Consider the following 16,238-nt stretch of genomic DNA (forward strand, 5'->3'; position numbering starts at 1 on the left):
AAATAGCTTTTATAGGGCTACCAAGTCTTTCAGTCATATGATTTCAAATGTAGTTTTATGGAAGCTTGTTTGCGCCATGGAATAAAACCATTTAAAAGATAATTGCGACTTTTTATTCTCACAATTCTGACTTTTTTTTTTCAGAATTGCGAGATATGAACTCGCAATTGCGAGTTATAAATTCAGAAATCCAAGATATAAATTCGCAATTCTGACTTTATAACTCGCAATTCTGACTTTTTCTCACAATTGCGAGTTTATATCTTACAATTTGGACTTCATAACTCGCAAAGTGTTATAATGTCAGAATTACAGGTTATACGGTTTTTATCTATATATATATCACGCAATTCTGACTTTATAACTCGCAATTGCGACTTTATATAAATCAATTATGACTTTATATATGCGAGATAAAAAGTCACAATTAGCCTACCTTTTTATATTTTTTATTCTGTGTCAGAAACAAGCTTCCATAATCTTTTCAAAATTACTGAATGCAAAAATAATCCCTACTAGACAACAAATGAATCCTACCCTACCGTTTAAAAGTTTGGGGTCAGTAAGATTTTTTTTGTTTGTTTGAAAGAAATTGAGACTTTTATTCCACTAGCAACCATGCATTAAATTGACCAAAAGGGACAGTACTTTTATAAGGTTACAAAATATTTGAAATGCTGTTCCTTTTAACTTTCAATTTTCAACATTGATAGTATGTTTCCTGAGCACCAAATCAGCATATTAAAATTATTTCTGAAGGATCACGTGACAATAAATGCTAAGGTAATTCTGATTTGCCATCATATATTAAAATAGAAAATAGCTATTTTAAATTGTAATATTATTTCGCAATAATATTTTGCTTTATTTTTGATCAAATGAATGCAGCCTTGGAGAGCATAAGTACGGAAGCGTATTGCATTCACTTGAGGAAAAAAAATCTACTCTGTTTTTCTGAATTAACAAGTTAATTATCTCAGAATTATGAGAGAATTTTTTCTTGAAATTTCTTTTTTATGAATTAATGAGTTACTCATAATTTTGAGATAATTAAGTAATTAATTCAGAAAAACAGAGCAAAAACTTTTTTCCATTAAAAATGATCTCGTAATTCTGAGATAATTAACTCGTTAATTCAGAGAAACAGAGTAGATTTTTTTCCTCAAGTGAATGCAATACGCTTCCGTACATAAGAGACTTGTTTAAATAAAAATAAAAATTCTTACCAACTCCAAGCTTTTGAGCAGAAAATTGCAACAAAAAAATCCTTAAAACAATATATTTTCTTAAGATAATAAACAATTTTTGAGAATATATATGCTTACCAAACTGGCATTTTTGTTGTTATGAAACTTTACTAAATTTGATAGCTTTATGATTAAAATAAGAAAAAGGTGGGGTAAAAGAGTCTCTACCAGTTGATCTACGAACGCCGATCCAAGCCTGCTGTTCGCGCTCACCTTATCACAACTTATAGCTCGTTCACATCTCACCAGCGCACTTGGATCGGCGTTCGTAGATCAACTGGTAGAGACTCTTTTTCAAAGATGGCTTCTGCCTGTATACGCGAAGTTGACTGTATGTAAAAAATATCTTCTTATTAAACTGTCTGGACACTGACAAAGTTCTCAATGCTTCGGTTTGAAGGTAGGGACCCTCATTATGCTACCGTGTTAGTGTGGGGCTATTTTGAGCCTTGTTAGTGGTATTAACAAGCGATTTTTATTTCATTACACTATGCCCAATATACTAGCGTTATACTAGCTTTATAGGCTAAACTGTTTTTAGAGATAAAACTATTTACATTCGATAATCATGAAAACAAATCTCAGATAACGGTTGACTAGGTAACAATGTGTAATTAGACCAAAGGTTCATTTTGCGCCGGAGTTCTCCTTTAAGGTACACTGTAAAAAATTATCGGTATTTTAACGGTAAATGACTGTAAAAATGCTACAGTGAAAAACTGTTAATTGGTTAACAGAAAGTTTCCTTACTAAATACGGTAAATAACTGTGATAGATCTAACGGTACATTTAATGTCATTTTACTGTAAAATACCGTTAAATTTAGAGTTTTTGAAAGTGAAAAAGAACAACTCATTGTATAATTTACAGTGAAAAACCGTAAATTGACATTCCCACAATTCCCTGCATGACACTTCACATTTGATGTATTTTTCTTGAAATAACTGTTTCTTCTTAGTTTTCTTAGTTATTTTCTTATCAGTTATGTACATTAGAGTTTTATGTTACATTTAATGTTGTTAAATGAATGTTTATTGCATTTTTTAAATTTCATGTGTTACCATGATGCTGTTTAGTGTTTGTGCGAATGACACTGTGCAGCTTCTTTATTTTAGTATTTACTTTCATGTGGAAGAGTTGCTTGTGATGAGCATTGATTTATCATGTGACTTTCATCACTGCTGTAATGATTGATGTTTGTCAGTGTATTACAATGGTACAAAACAGATATTAATACATAAATAGGTTGGTAAATTAACATAATATCAGATATTGAAATATGGTTTATTACTGTAAATTTTAAGTTAAGTCTGTAAAACCAATAACGTCTGTACCATATTTTTGACGGTAAAGTTCTTGTAACCACAGCTGCCGGTATTTTACCGTAAAAATGGCATTATATTCTCTGACCACAAGTTTTAATCTCTCCAAGTAGTCTTGCTTTGAATTTTTACTGAAAAACTGAAAATTCCAAATAGAGCAGTCAAAAACACAATCTAGCTCAGCTTGCGCGAGAGAGTTTATCCCTGCTGCAATCTTGTCAGTCTGGACTGAAGACAGTGCCATAGGGTCAATCCCTGAGGTCTGCTTGTAAAATCGACTGTGCTCTCCTTTAGTGGTAATTAGCCTCCACTTGACTCTTCAGGGGTGTTGTGTTGAAAAGGAGATTGTATGTGCAGACAGGGCTGAGTGTAAATGCACACAGCAGGGTGTTCCTCACTGAGAGAAACAGAACGGTTTAAAAGCCTCACATTCTGGTAAAAGCAGCTTTTACACCCACGCCCCTGTGAAAAGAGGGAGATGTGAAGGAGGTGAGGAGGATGGAGAGGTGCAGTGAGAGAGGAGAAGAGCAAAGTTTCATGTCATGTCTCACACAGGGCCATGAAAAGGTCCCTCATGCGGCACAGCTTGGGCTTCGCTGAGTTCCCCCCCCCCCCCCCCCCCCTTATTGCTAGCCCTGTTTCATGTCCAGCTCTTCTCAGGTTGGATATACAGTATATTTGTGTGTGTACGTGACGACCTCATGAGGTATCCTGCTGTCAGTATATTGAGTCACGCAGCTGAGCTCTCCGATCTGTACTCATCCAAGCTCAAACTGTTGCCCCAGGCCAAAATGCATCACCCTGCTCTGCTCCATCTTCAGCTGCAATACCAACCCTTCCCCTAGCCAGCTTCCGTCGCTCACACCTTAAAAGTAATTTGATTACTAAAAATACTGATTAAATATGTCTTCTTTTTTTCTTTTTTTTGCAGTGAACTCTCATTTGCAAGCCTGTAATATAAAGATAATGTATGAAGTCATAATTGTAATTGAAGTCAAAAGATATAAAATCGATTTAAAATCACAATTTAAATGTAAAAGAATGTAAAAAAAAAGAAAAAAAAAAAGATATAAATTGCAATTGTGCAATACTCACAAATAAATGACAAATAAGACACAATGTTGCAAATGTGAAATTAAAAGTTGAAATTGTGAGATATAAAGTTCCAATTATGAGAAATAAAGCCCCAATTGTAACATACATTATGAAGACACATTTATGAGAAATAAAGTCGCAGTATATAAAATATAAAATCCCATTAAGATATAAATTGCAATCATGTAATATAAGGTTGTAATTTTAGGAATAAAGTTTAATTGTGAAGTTGCAGTGGTGAGATATAAAGTTGCAATTATGAGATTAAACAATCACATTGTGAGATATAAATTGCAAGTGTGAAATATGTCAAATAATGTTGCAATTATGAAAAATAAAGTTGCAATATAAAATCAGTCTGTGAGATTGAAATTGCAATTGTGAAATATTAAGTCACAAAAGATATAAAATCACATTGTGAGATATAAAGTTGCACTGGTGAGATAAAACCATATAAAGAGATATAAAGTTACAATTAAAATAAATAAGATAACTGAAATTATGAGATGAAAAGTCACAATTACCATAAATAAAAACTGATTTTTTATCTTACAGCTGTGACATATAAACAGGCAATTATGAGATATAAAATCGCATTTGGAATTATAAATTGCAATCGTGAAATACTAAGTCAAAATTATAAAATAATGTTGCAATTGGGAAATATAAACTTGCAGTTGTAAAATATAAAGTCATAATTGGGAGAAATCAAGTCTCAATTGATATAAAATCACATTGTGAGATATAAAATTGTAGTCATGAAATATTGTCACAATTATGAGAATTAAATAAAGGAGCAATTGTGAAATATAAAATATCACATTGTGTGAGATTTAAAGTCTCAGGTATGAGATAAAAAAAATGGTGCATATGGTGCAACAGCATTTCAGGCGACCTTGTGGTCCTGTCCCTGTCCTGTTCTTCTCTCCTCCCCAATCACTTCCTGTCTCTCTTTCATTATACTGTTGAATAAAGCCCCAAAATACAATGTGCAGTTGTTACTTTAACACAATTTTTTTACCTGATCTGACTCTAAAACCACTTATTTTGGTTGTTTCCATATAAAACCCATTTTTGAGTACCTGGCAAAACATTACAGTTTAGTCTATGCAGCAAAATTGTGGTCTTTAACGGTCGCCCCATGGCAGTAACATGCTGGATGCACAACAATCACATAAGAAGCCCTTTGTACTGCAGAAAAAAGAGCGGAAAAGTCAGCCCGCTAAGAGCAAAGATGGCAGAACATCATGAGCTGTTTATTACTGTACGTTCCAACATTCGGCCTCCATCGCTGCAAGGGAAGATTTTTAGGACACCGGATAAAATGCGTGTTGTGCTCAACTCGACTAACGTGGCTAAATAAAGGCAGGATACAAAAGCGAAAAGAATAAAGCACTTCACGCTTCCCTTGTGAATTGGTGTGTGCACAGGTCAAGCCATTGATGAGATCAAGCAGAAAAATACAGCGCGCCTCTAGGGCCAAATGAGAGCCGTCCAGGTCCAGAGCTGCAAGCTATAAGAGAAGAAGGGTTCTGCCAGTGTTCTAGTGAGTCATAAGCAGCGTTTTGTGGAGAGAGACGGACCATATAAAAGCTTCAATCTAAGATAAACCCGAAATGGGGAGTTTTGATAACATTCACTGACGTGCGTGAGCTTAAATCTGGAATTGTGCTAATCCCTGTCTCACTCTTGCCATCTCTCTCTGTGGTTTGGTGGTAATGAGAGATTGACTGTGTGTGTCCTGGGGTGACTGTCTGTACACAGAGACATCTGGAGCAAATTAATGAGAACCTGCCAAGTTACATACACGAATATGCATGAAACACACACACTGCAACCAAAAGAACACTTTGCAATGTCACATTATCACTGTCATGCCCATTTGGATTCATGAGTGTGCTGAACATATTTTAAAGATGTTAAAGGGATACTCCACTTTTTTTGGAAATAGACTCATTTTACAACTCCCCCAGAGTTAAACTGTTGAGTTTTACCGTTTTTGAATCCATTCAGCCGATCTCCGGTTCTGGCGGTACCACTTTTAGCATAGCTTAGCATACATCATTGGAGTGGACAAGACCATTAGCATTTCTAAAAAAAAAATGACCAAAGAGTTTCGATATTTTTCCTATTTAAAACTTGACTCTTCTGTAGTTACATCGTGCACTAAGACCGACGGAAAATGTAAAGTTGCGATTTTCTAGGCTGATATGGCTAGGAACTATACTCTCATTCCTGCGTAATAATCAAAAAACTTCACTGCCGTACCATGAGAGCAGCAGGCGCAATGATATGACGCAGCGCCTGAAAATAGTTCCGTTGTGTTGACGGAAGGTGGCCTATTTTCAGGCGCTGCGTCATATCATTGCGCCTGCTGCTCTCATGGTACGGCAGTGAAGTTTTTTGATTATTACGCAGGAATGAGAGTATAGTTCCTAGCCATATCAGCCTAGAAAATCGCAACTTTACATTTTCCGTCGGTCTTAGTGCACGATGTAACTACAGAAGAGTCAAGTTTTAAATAGGAAAAATATCGAAACTCTTTGGTCATTTTTTTTTTAGAAATGCTAATGGTCTTGTCCACTCCAATGATGTATGCTAAGCTATGCTAAAAGTGGTACCGCCAGAACCGGAGATCGGCTGAATGGATTCAAAAACGGTAAAACTCAACAGTTTAACTCTGGGGGAGTTGTAAAATGAGCCTATTTCCAAAAAAAGTGGAGTATCCCTTTAAAGTTTTAAAAGAGTTAGAGTACATGTGTTTGAATGCAGATAGATCGAGCAAGTATGTGTTTCTAATGGCGCTTTTCCATTACCAGTACCAGCTCGACTCGACTCGACTCGCCTTGGCTCGCCTCGACTCGGCTCGCTTTTCGCTCCGTTTTCCATTGCAGAAAGTACCGCCACAAATAGTACCCGGTCGTCATAGCGACGCATTTCGTTCCTCGTTGCCCCATCAAGCTCTCGCTGGATCCTCTCTTCGGCAACCAAACAAAGGAATGTCTGCACCTCCTCGTTTGACCACGGCGTATTCTTCCGAGTTGCCATAATAATAGTAGTAAGTTTAGTAACTATCTCTGGCCAAACTATTTAAAAATGGCGGGGTTATGCTGGATACTCCATCTGGCGCGTGCAATGATGACGCAGATTCTCTGTGACCAATCAGCAGTCGGCATTGTTTTCACGTCACATTTTAGTATCGCCTTAGCTCGCCTCAGCTCGCTTAGAACCTCGCCGGAGGTGGTACGAAAAAAAGTACCCGAAAGCAGGTACAGGTACAACTTTTACACAGTGGAAAACCAAACAAAGGCGAGTCGAGCCGAGCCGAGGCGAGCTGGTACTGTGTAGTGGAAAAGCGCCAAAAGTGTTTCTTCAACTACTGGCTCTTGTGGACATACAGGCCTTGTCCACACTAATACGTTTTCGTTTCGTTTCTAATCTTTCTCTCTCTCTCTGTTTTGGCCTTCCGTCCACACAGAGAAGGCATTTTTGTCCTGCGAAAACTGAGCTTTTTATTCATCTTCGAAACACAAATAAAGAATGAAATCTGAGAGATTTCTGTCCCTCCATTGAAAGCTACGCAACTACCCCTTTGACGCTTCAAAAGTTCACATTGAGAGCGTAAAACTAATCTATATGAATCGAACGGTTTAGTCCAAATTTTCTGAAGAGACACGATCACTTTATTTGATGAACAGATTGAATTTAGGCATGTATTCACGTATAGACATCGTTCAGAAAACATAAACAGAAGCTCAACTGAGCATGCTTGACACGCAAGGACAAACTTCCTTGGTTTTTGTGGAAGCTCAAACTTGCTTCGTAACACATGAGAATGAACCTCATTGGTTCTTGCATGTCAAGCCAACATGCTTGAGCTTCTGTTTACCATAGATGATGTGTGAGTTGATGAATATTTAAATGTGAATAAAAGCCTAAACTCAATCTGTTCATCATATATAGCGATCGTGTCTCTTCAGAAAATTTGGACAAAACCGCTTAATTCATATGGATTAGTTTTACAATCTCTTTATGAGCTTTTTGAAGTGTCAAAGTGGTAATTGCATAGCTGTCAATGGAGGGACAGAAATCGCTCAGATTTCATTACAAAATATCTTCATTTGTGTTCCGAAGATGATTGGATGGAATGACATGAGGGTGAGTAAATGATGACAGAATTTTTATTTTTGGGTGAACTAACCCTTTCATGATGTGACCTTCATATAACAAAAAGTTAAATCTGTTTGTTTAAATAAAAATCAGCCATAAAACCGCATAGTTGAAGAAAACATTGCTGTGTGTTTTTGACCAACAAATACATTTTGCTTGCATTTGATCACACCTATGAGCTAAAATCTTGCTGTATGTGCGCATGCAGTATGTGTGTGAGAGGCTATTCTAGAAAAGTGTTGGAATAAAACACTCACACCTCACTACTACCGCAGGATTAACATTGTAGAGAGTTGTCTTGAGTGAGACTGACTAATCAAGCGTGAACTAGCACAGCGCGTTAACACTTCTGAGAACCAAGAAAGCCAAATACATGCATACTCCAGCCCTATAAAAGAACAGAAAGCATTACCCTTTCATAAGCAACCACATATCCCAGAGTGAGAGCAAGCATGAGCACTCAAGTGAACAACTCACAGAGACACACCACTGCTAATGCAGGACACCCACACATCATGTTAATACACAGCACACAAAGGCAATGATAATAAAGGACTGTTTATATATTATATGTCTGCTGAACAAGGTAGGATAGACTCAAGTTACTCTAAAGCCCCTATTCGCACTGGATTAGTATTATCTACGTGTGATTTAGAAATTACCCCCACACACACACATCTGAATTTCGTGTGGCGCATTCGCACGGGATAAGCAAAGCCTGTGATTTTACTCAAATTGACTGACTTATCTCCCGGATATGATGTCAATAGGCTATTTCTTGGAAATGTCTTGTAGTTATAGGTCTAGGTGTATGATATATCATAAACAGAATAATGTTCCTTACCGCATGCTGCTATGTAATTCATCTCCATCAAATTCTTTTTGTTTTTGCTCTTCTGATTTTCAGCTTTCTCTTACTGCAAATTGTATAGTTGTATGGTGTAGCCTATAGCGATATGACCTAGCACCCAAAATACTATCAAAACACTCCATTATTCGCGAAAGACTGATAAAAAAGCGCACAGGAAACAAAAACATTGAAAAAATTATATACGACCCCGCAAAATCACAGAGATGCCGATTCGCACAGAACTAATATTATCACAGGACCTCGGTGTTTGGCAAAATATGGTAGGTCATTTGCGGAGGAATTATTACTTTACAAATTACAGACATGGCTGATTCGCACAGGATTAAGATCACAGACAACCTCCGCAATTATTACAAATGACTAGAGGTCACCAGGTAATACTTATCCCATGCGAATAGGGCTTATTACTCTAAAACTCTTTACTCCAATTGATATTTATCAGGGTTGGTTTATATACTGTACATGTCAAACTACCGGTATATGGGGTAAGTTGTCACAAAGACAACCAGCCATTAAACAGACTTTCCAGGCTATTTTAAACTGTAAAACAGTTCAAACAAACTGTTCTTTAAAACAAACTTCTTTAAAAAAAGAAAAAAAAATGTTGGTCCAAAATCGGCAATTACTTTGTCTATTTTCACCCTTCCAAAAGTGTTTTCGACCATTGTGCATCTCAGAACAAAACACAGTAGCGATGTTTTAACCCTGAATAAAAATGAGTAATTTTGAACAAATCGGTTGAGTGATTGATTCAATGATTCACTCATAAAGACAGTGACCTACTGGCATAATGGTTTAACCTGCAGAAAGAGTGAAAATCCCCACTACTAATGAAAATTCAAGGACCTGAAATTAATGTTGTATAAAGAAAAATAAAATGTTTTGGCCAACATTAATTGTAATTAATAAATTGTATCTAACCCCAACATATGAAACAAATGTGACATCTTGGCCCAAATTGATAAGAAATCAACTTGCCTTAGGAACACAGTTCAACCAATTATATAATCAATTATACAGATGGCCCTTGTATAAATATATGCAAATAAGATGATTTATGAATTTGGAGGGGGAGAAATGTGCCTCTGGTCTCCTCTATAGGTCAAAAATCACTGCAACTTATCTCTTTACCCTCTCACACGCACCATCTGTTATTATGTTTCTGTCTCTAGCTGCATGTCTCTCTTTCAGTGCTCCTCTGTGTCTCAGCTTTTTAAACAAACATTGTCTCTCTCTCCCTCTCTCTCACATCAATAATGTAACTAAATGTATCTCTGTGTTTAAACTCTGACAGGCCCTTCTGTCACTTTCCTGTTTAATAATAAACACAAAAAGAGGGGGACAGAGAGACAGAGTGAAGGGGACAGTGTGTGTGTGCAACACAGGAATGAGAATGATATGCCAGTGGAGTGCATTACTCTAGCACTTACTTACTTGGTTTGGCCCACACAGCAGTTTTTGCTTCCATCAGTGTGCAAACAGCCCCATCTCTCTGCATCACAATGGACCCACTGAGTGCAGCCCGGCACTTCATACATGTCCACGCTCAGGGTTACGGGCTACCTGAGAATCTATTTAGGAGTTCGGGTCATACACTTTTAATTACAGTTAGAGAACACGGAACAAGTCAAATGGGGGAAAACCCTGGATGAAACCATTTTAAACTGAGATTAAACAGATTAGTAAATAACAGACTAAAACTGTGAGCAGGGTTAATCTTGTTGTAGCCACTGCTCTGTGTCTTTCATTTCATCATGCATTTTTGTGAAAAACATGGAAATATCGCTATCCCTTTGAATAGCACATGCGAATCTCCTTAAATAAATATAATTATTTGGTTAAAATCAAATGAAAACATATCTTGCATTGTGTGTAAAAAGTTGCACTTCTCAGAATATAATTAGAAGAAATCAGTGGTGTAAAGTATTTGAGTAAATGTAATTAGTTACTGTATTTAAGTATGTTGTAGTCCTACTTAAATATCGAACTGCCAAAGTCATATGATTTCGAATGTTTCCTTAATTTCAAAGGTTTGCCGCTAGAGGCGACGATTTCTGTGAACCCTTGAACCAGCGTCTGTACGGTTTTTACCTGATCTCGGATCAATTTAATAAATTTGTAGACATTTGATGACACATTTGAATAGTAAAAAGGAGGAGTTGTTGTTAAATGTTCTCTTATTGGTCTGATTAAGCAAGCTCTCAAAAAAAATAAAACTAAAACATTAGTTAAATTTATTTAATTGATTACACCTTCAATAAAACATATGTAATTGTTTTGTAAAAAGGTGTTTTTATGCATGTTTGGGCTGAGTTTTCATTGCATTTACAATGTTCTAAGTAGCAGGGGTCACCAGTGTGTGGAATTTTGAGCGCTTCAAAATTTTGCGAAGGATTTGGTTCAATAGATTCAAAGTTTCGAAAAACTTCATTTCTGCCATCACTTCCATCTACAGGGCATTGAAGGTACTATGTTTTGTGCGTTTCGCGCTTAGTCACCCTAACTATAGTTAACAAGCTGCTTTACATGAATGTGCATTAGCAGGTAGTTGTTGAATCGCAGTGTTTCATATGTGAGATGAGGATGTGGCTGCATCCATCCGGTGATGAGGTCGAATCCATCCGCTATGATATCTTTATGAAGGATATTGGTTTACTTGTGCCCTTTTTGAGCACTTGAGCTTAACTGAGACCAATTGTTCCCAACCTTTTTCAACTCGCGGCCAACACAACCAAACACGTAGGTTTCCGTGGCCCACCGCTAGAATTTGAACAGACATTTTAACGGATTTTTAAGTTAGTTCAGTATTTCACCCAAAAATTAAGGTCTCTCAGAGGTAACTCTTCCACCAGAACTAGACTTGCGTACGGCCATTACCGGAAGCCAGTGATTATAGTTTAAAAATGTATAAATATGGATATTTTTCTCACAAAAACGCATCGCTTCGCTCCAGAACGCCTCACGCGTACGTGACCGTTAATCAATGAAGCTGTCTACACTGCACAATAAATCTCTTTACATCATGTCTACACTTTGTTCAAACGAGAGGATTCTTAAGCTTGCATAATTCAGCACCGAACAAAAACTGTAGTGTTTTGAATGGTGAATGGATCGACTAACTTAATCACCTCTGATTAGCCATTGCGTTCAAGAAATCAACAGAGATGTCTGTGATTGGCTGCACTGCTCAACACTGCAAAAGCACGTTGTAAATAGAAACATTTGACGTTCTCCAGATGCTGGGCTGGAGAGAAGAAAGTTGCACTACTGTATTTTCTTCGTTTAGCTTTATTTTTAGTCTTTTTGATGTCAAGTATTAATGAAGATTTATCTTTACTTGTTGTAGATGAAGAAACATATGCATTTGTCCTTTTCAGCGACCCTGTTGATAACCATTTATCCATGTTTAAATCTGTTTTACCCTATAGACTACAATTGGTCATATAAAATTTTGTCCCGTCTCTGTGAATTTCAGTAACAGCCCTGACCCAGAATCATCCCTCTGTTCATTCCACACTAACAGATGGAGAGACCATCTGTAAATGATGATTTGGAGTTTCTGGAGACAGTTTTAGATCCTTTTAGCACTGTTGACCTGTTAATGATATAAATAAAGCCTTAAATTACCTTTAGAAGCCATAGTTGTGTTGGACTCTGATTTCAATTGCGAGACGTTTTTAACAGATTTGATCATGTTGAATTTGCCAGTTGAAGAATCACATTCACTCCCCACATATACGTAAATTTCCGTATAAAGATCCACAGTATGGTTTAATTTTACAGATGTTAAAATACAGTTCATACACATTATATGTGCCTTACTTGCATGTATAAAGGCAGATATAAGATAATTAAATTATTATAAATCATCATGTGTATAATGAGGTCAAAAGGTTTGTGAGTGTGTGTGTAGGTTCTTGAATGTGTTTCAAAGAAAAAACTATATTATATAGCAAGACCATTAGAAATTATTGTTTGGAATTGAGGATTAATGGTGCATTTATATGTCTGTCTGCATGTCTTTGTAAGAAAGTACTTGACAAAAATGTGTGTAGGCATTCTGTTTGCATGTGCTTCTCAAAGCATAGCTTCAAGGCCCAGATTTACAGTGGACATCAAATGGTGAGCGAAAAAAAAAAAGTCAGAACAGTTTATCGTATAAAAATGACATAAATGTTAATTAAAATCAAATAGTAAAATGTATTTACGAAGTCCATTTGGCCAACAATACAAAGTAACTTGACTAAGTAGTAAAAAAAACAGCAGAAGCTTACCATCTTACATGGAATTAACACTAGGTCAAATACTGTTTTAGTAGAAGCCATATTACCAGAGACAGATGCTTTTTAATAAAGGTCTTTGACGTCAACAATAGAAGATAAAGTACCATTCAAGTTTTTAATGTTTTTGATGGAAGTCTCTGGTCAACAAGGCTACATTTATTTGATCATAAGTAAAAACAGTAAAATTGTGAAATACATTATTTAAAATAAATGTTTTCTATGTTAATATATTTAATTCAGAGGAATAATGTATTTTAATCATGTGAAGCTGAATTTTCATCATCATTACTCCAATCTTCAGTGTCACATGATCCTTCAGAAATCATTCTAATATGCTGATTTGGTGCCCAAGAAACATTTTTTATTATTATCAATGTTGAAAACAGGTTTACTGGATAACTGGATAACCATGATACATTTTTTGCAAAATCTTACTGGCCCAAAACTTTTAAACAGTATAGGACGCATTTCTTTCCTCCCTTTTAAAGGTTAGGTTTATTTTGCTATCCTAACTATGCACAATTATATGGAGAATTACATTTCATTATTTTCATCTAGCATTGTTTTCCCCCCTGCTGTCCCTGATTAAATATCTTTATGAACAACATCATGACAATTGTAACGCTAAGTGGGATTCCTTGTGGCTGTCCTCTCATTTGACACTAATCGACTGACTAATTACCAACACCAAACTTAGTCAGTTAAAATAATTAAATTGTTCTGCAACATTCATTATATTAGTTTGAAAGGATGCATGAAATGCCTGAGAGCAATGTACTGAATGCTGCTTATCCGCTAAGTGGTCAAGACTCAATATTCACTAAAACAATTAACATGTCACATCAGCATGAATTTCAACTGCTTTAGGGAAGATTGCATTCAGGAAAAATATAGACTTAAAAAAAATGTACTTTACAAAAAGCAGAAGAATCCAAAATAATTTGCATAGTTAATTAACATAAAACCTTTATGATAATAGTGATTATTTTTAAAGTCACCATGAAATCACAATTGACGATTCTTGTTTTTTTTATGGAATAATGCAGTATTTATTATAAAAAATTTATTTTCATCATTTAAAAAAAAAAATGTGTACGTATGTACGTCACAATAGGGAAAAAAATTACTTATGTTAAATATTAAGGAATACATAATACTTTAAAAGCACAACATTTTTAAACACACTGTTATAAAGTGCCCTCTTTTCAAGTTCACTCTGTACTAAAGAAAAAAAAATACAGTAAATCTCTCCCAAATCCCTGTCCTCCACGCTCCAAGTCATCACTGTCTTCAGGAGGAAGAGAAGCTATGGATAAGAACCCAATAGAGAGAGAGACAGACAGGAGGGAAATGATAGATTGGCAGAGAGATTTGTAGGGTCCCCATCTGTGAACATAATCTAAAAAAAAATCTGTTTACGCACAAGCGGGAGAGAGAGAGAGGGTGGATTTAGTGTAAGCCACATAATAATATCAGTTTCGTGGTTTTAAGGGCAGATAGAGGAGGGAGGGGGGAGGCAGAATTAAAAACACTCTCATCCTCAGTACTGTATATTCTCCAGCTGTGTGTGTGTGAGGCTTAGACCTTCTGTGAATGTGTTTTATATGACTGCGCTTGTTTTGTGTTTGCTCAGTTTTGTTTGTTCAATTTAAGACTTTAGGTTCTTTACACGAGGGTTTGACCCATTTCACGCTACCCCAGAGGAGCCAGAGCTCAGCCGCCCCTCATCTGGAAAATATGTGGTATATTAAATAAACATGTACTATTTCAGAAATAATTCATTTGTAAATGGTACAATTGATTCCAGATAAGAATTCACTCGCTTCTTTTATTCCTCTTTTCACTCTCTCTCTCTCTCTGTCGGTGATAAACAGTTCATTAGATGAATGTCAGGGCAAGCATGAGATTATGGGAAAGGAAGCTTAGATGCCCGATTCCTGTCATATCAACCTTTGGTGTATTATGAATTTTGACATAAGTTATCCCTGTGGCTCATTTTTCATATAGGAAGTTGACAGATGCATTCCAGTGTCATGCACATTTTAGCAGCGCATTCCTGGTGACGGTCTTGTATTTTCCTGCTGGCGCAAAGCTAAGTCTGTGACCACTGGTAAAATGCTTCTATTATTTATTTAAAGGGCCCCTATTATGCTATTTTAAAGCTTTCTAATTTTGTTTGGGAGGTCTCCTAAAATAGGTTTCACCAACCCGATCTCACGGCAATTCGTACAAATTTTACGAGGTGGCTAATACGTACGAATTCATATGACCTCACTCGTACTAATTAGTACGATTTTTGCTAAATCGTACATATTTTACGAGTTGCCCAATTCGTATAAATTTGTACGAATTACCTACCCCCCCTAAACCCAACCATCACGTGGGTTTAGACAAATCGTACGAGTGAGGTCGTACGAATTAGCCACCTTTTAATCACTCGTACGAATTGGTCGTGAGATAGCGTTGGTTTCACTGCACCCAAGGTTGAAAAATCACCTAATTTCTCAAAGAGTCAGAAAACAGTTCTTTTGAAGATTTAGTCTCTCTAAACACATCCTTACCGTCATCCTACTCTGCTCTGATTGGTCAGATGGCCCAGTCTGAGTCTGTTGTGATTGGTCAACTGGTTACAGCACGTGTCGGAAATGAATCGCCTATTACCAAATCTGAATTTCAGCTCCGTAGGCTTCCTCAGCGCTTGATACACATTGATACGAACGATGGTGTTGGTTTTTCCATATCAGTTCCAACACGAGTCCTCATCCTTTAATGGTAGTGCATGCAAAGTTGATTTGCAGTGCTGAAAACAATGTCTTCTCAACATGTCGACAACACGAACCAAACTCTTCCAAGCCTCAGCTACAACTACAGTGTTTGAGGGCGGGTCAAATCGATTCTTTCTTTTAAGAGACAATAACTTTATTTGCTATGCACTTTGATCTTTAAAACATTTTTCATTGACAAACAGCTATTTTACACACTGCATGAAAGGTAATATTTGGAAAAGTATAATGGGGCACTTAAAAAAAACGAATTTATCTATGTTTTCAGTGTTAAAGGGATACTCCACCCAAAAATGAAAATTAAGTCATCATTTACTCAACCACAAGTTGTTGCAAACCTGTATGAGTTTCTTTCTTCTGCTGAACACAACGGAAAATATTTTGAAGAACGATTGGAACCAATCAGTTGTTCGGCACCGTAGAAACAAAAATACTATGGAAGCCAATGGTGCCAAAGTTCCAATCGT

General features: G+C 36.4%; 1 protein-coding gene across 2 annotated transcripts in view; it reads left to right on the forward strand.

Annotated features, from left to right (window-relative positions):
* The window catches only part of ephb6 (eph receptor B6), a 61,650-nt gene that overhangs the window by 2,400 nt on the left and 43,012 nt on the right, over positions 1-16,238 (forward strand). The window lies entirely within an intron of this gene.

Source organism: Rhinichthys klamathensis, unplaced genomic scaffold (assembly GCF_029890125.1).
Source record: "Rhinichthys klamathensis goyatoka isolate OS25496 unplaced genomic scaffold, OSU_Roscu_1.1 h1tg000295l_1, whole genome shotgun sequence".
Classification (NCBI taxonomy): Eukaryota; Metazoa; Chordata; class Actinopteri; order Cypriniformes; family Leuciscidae; genus Rhinichthys; species Rhinichthys klamathensis.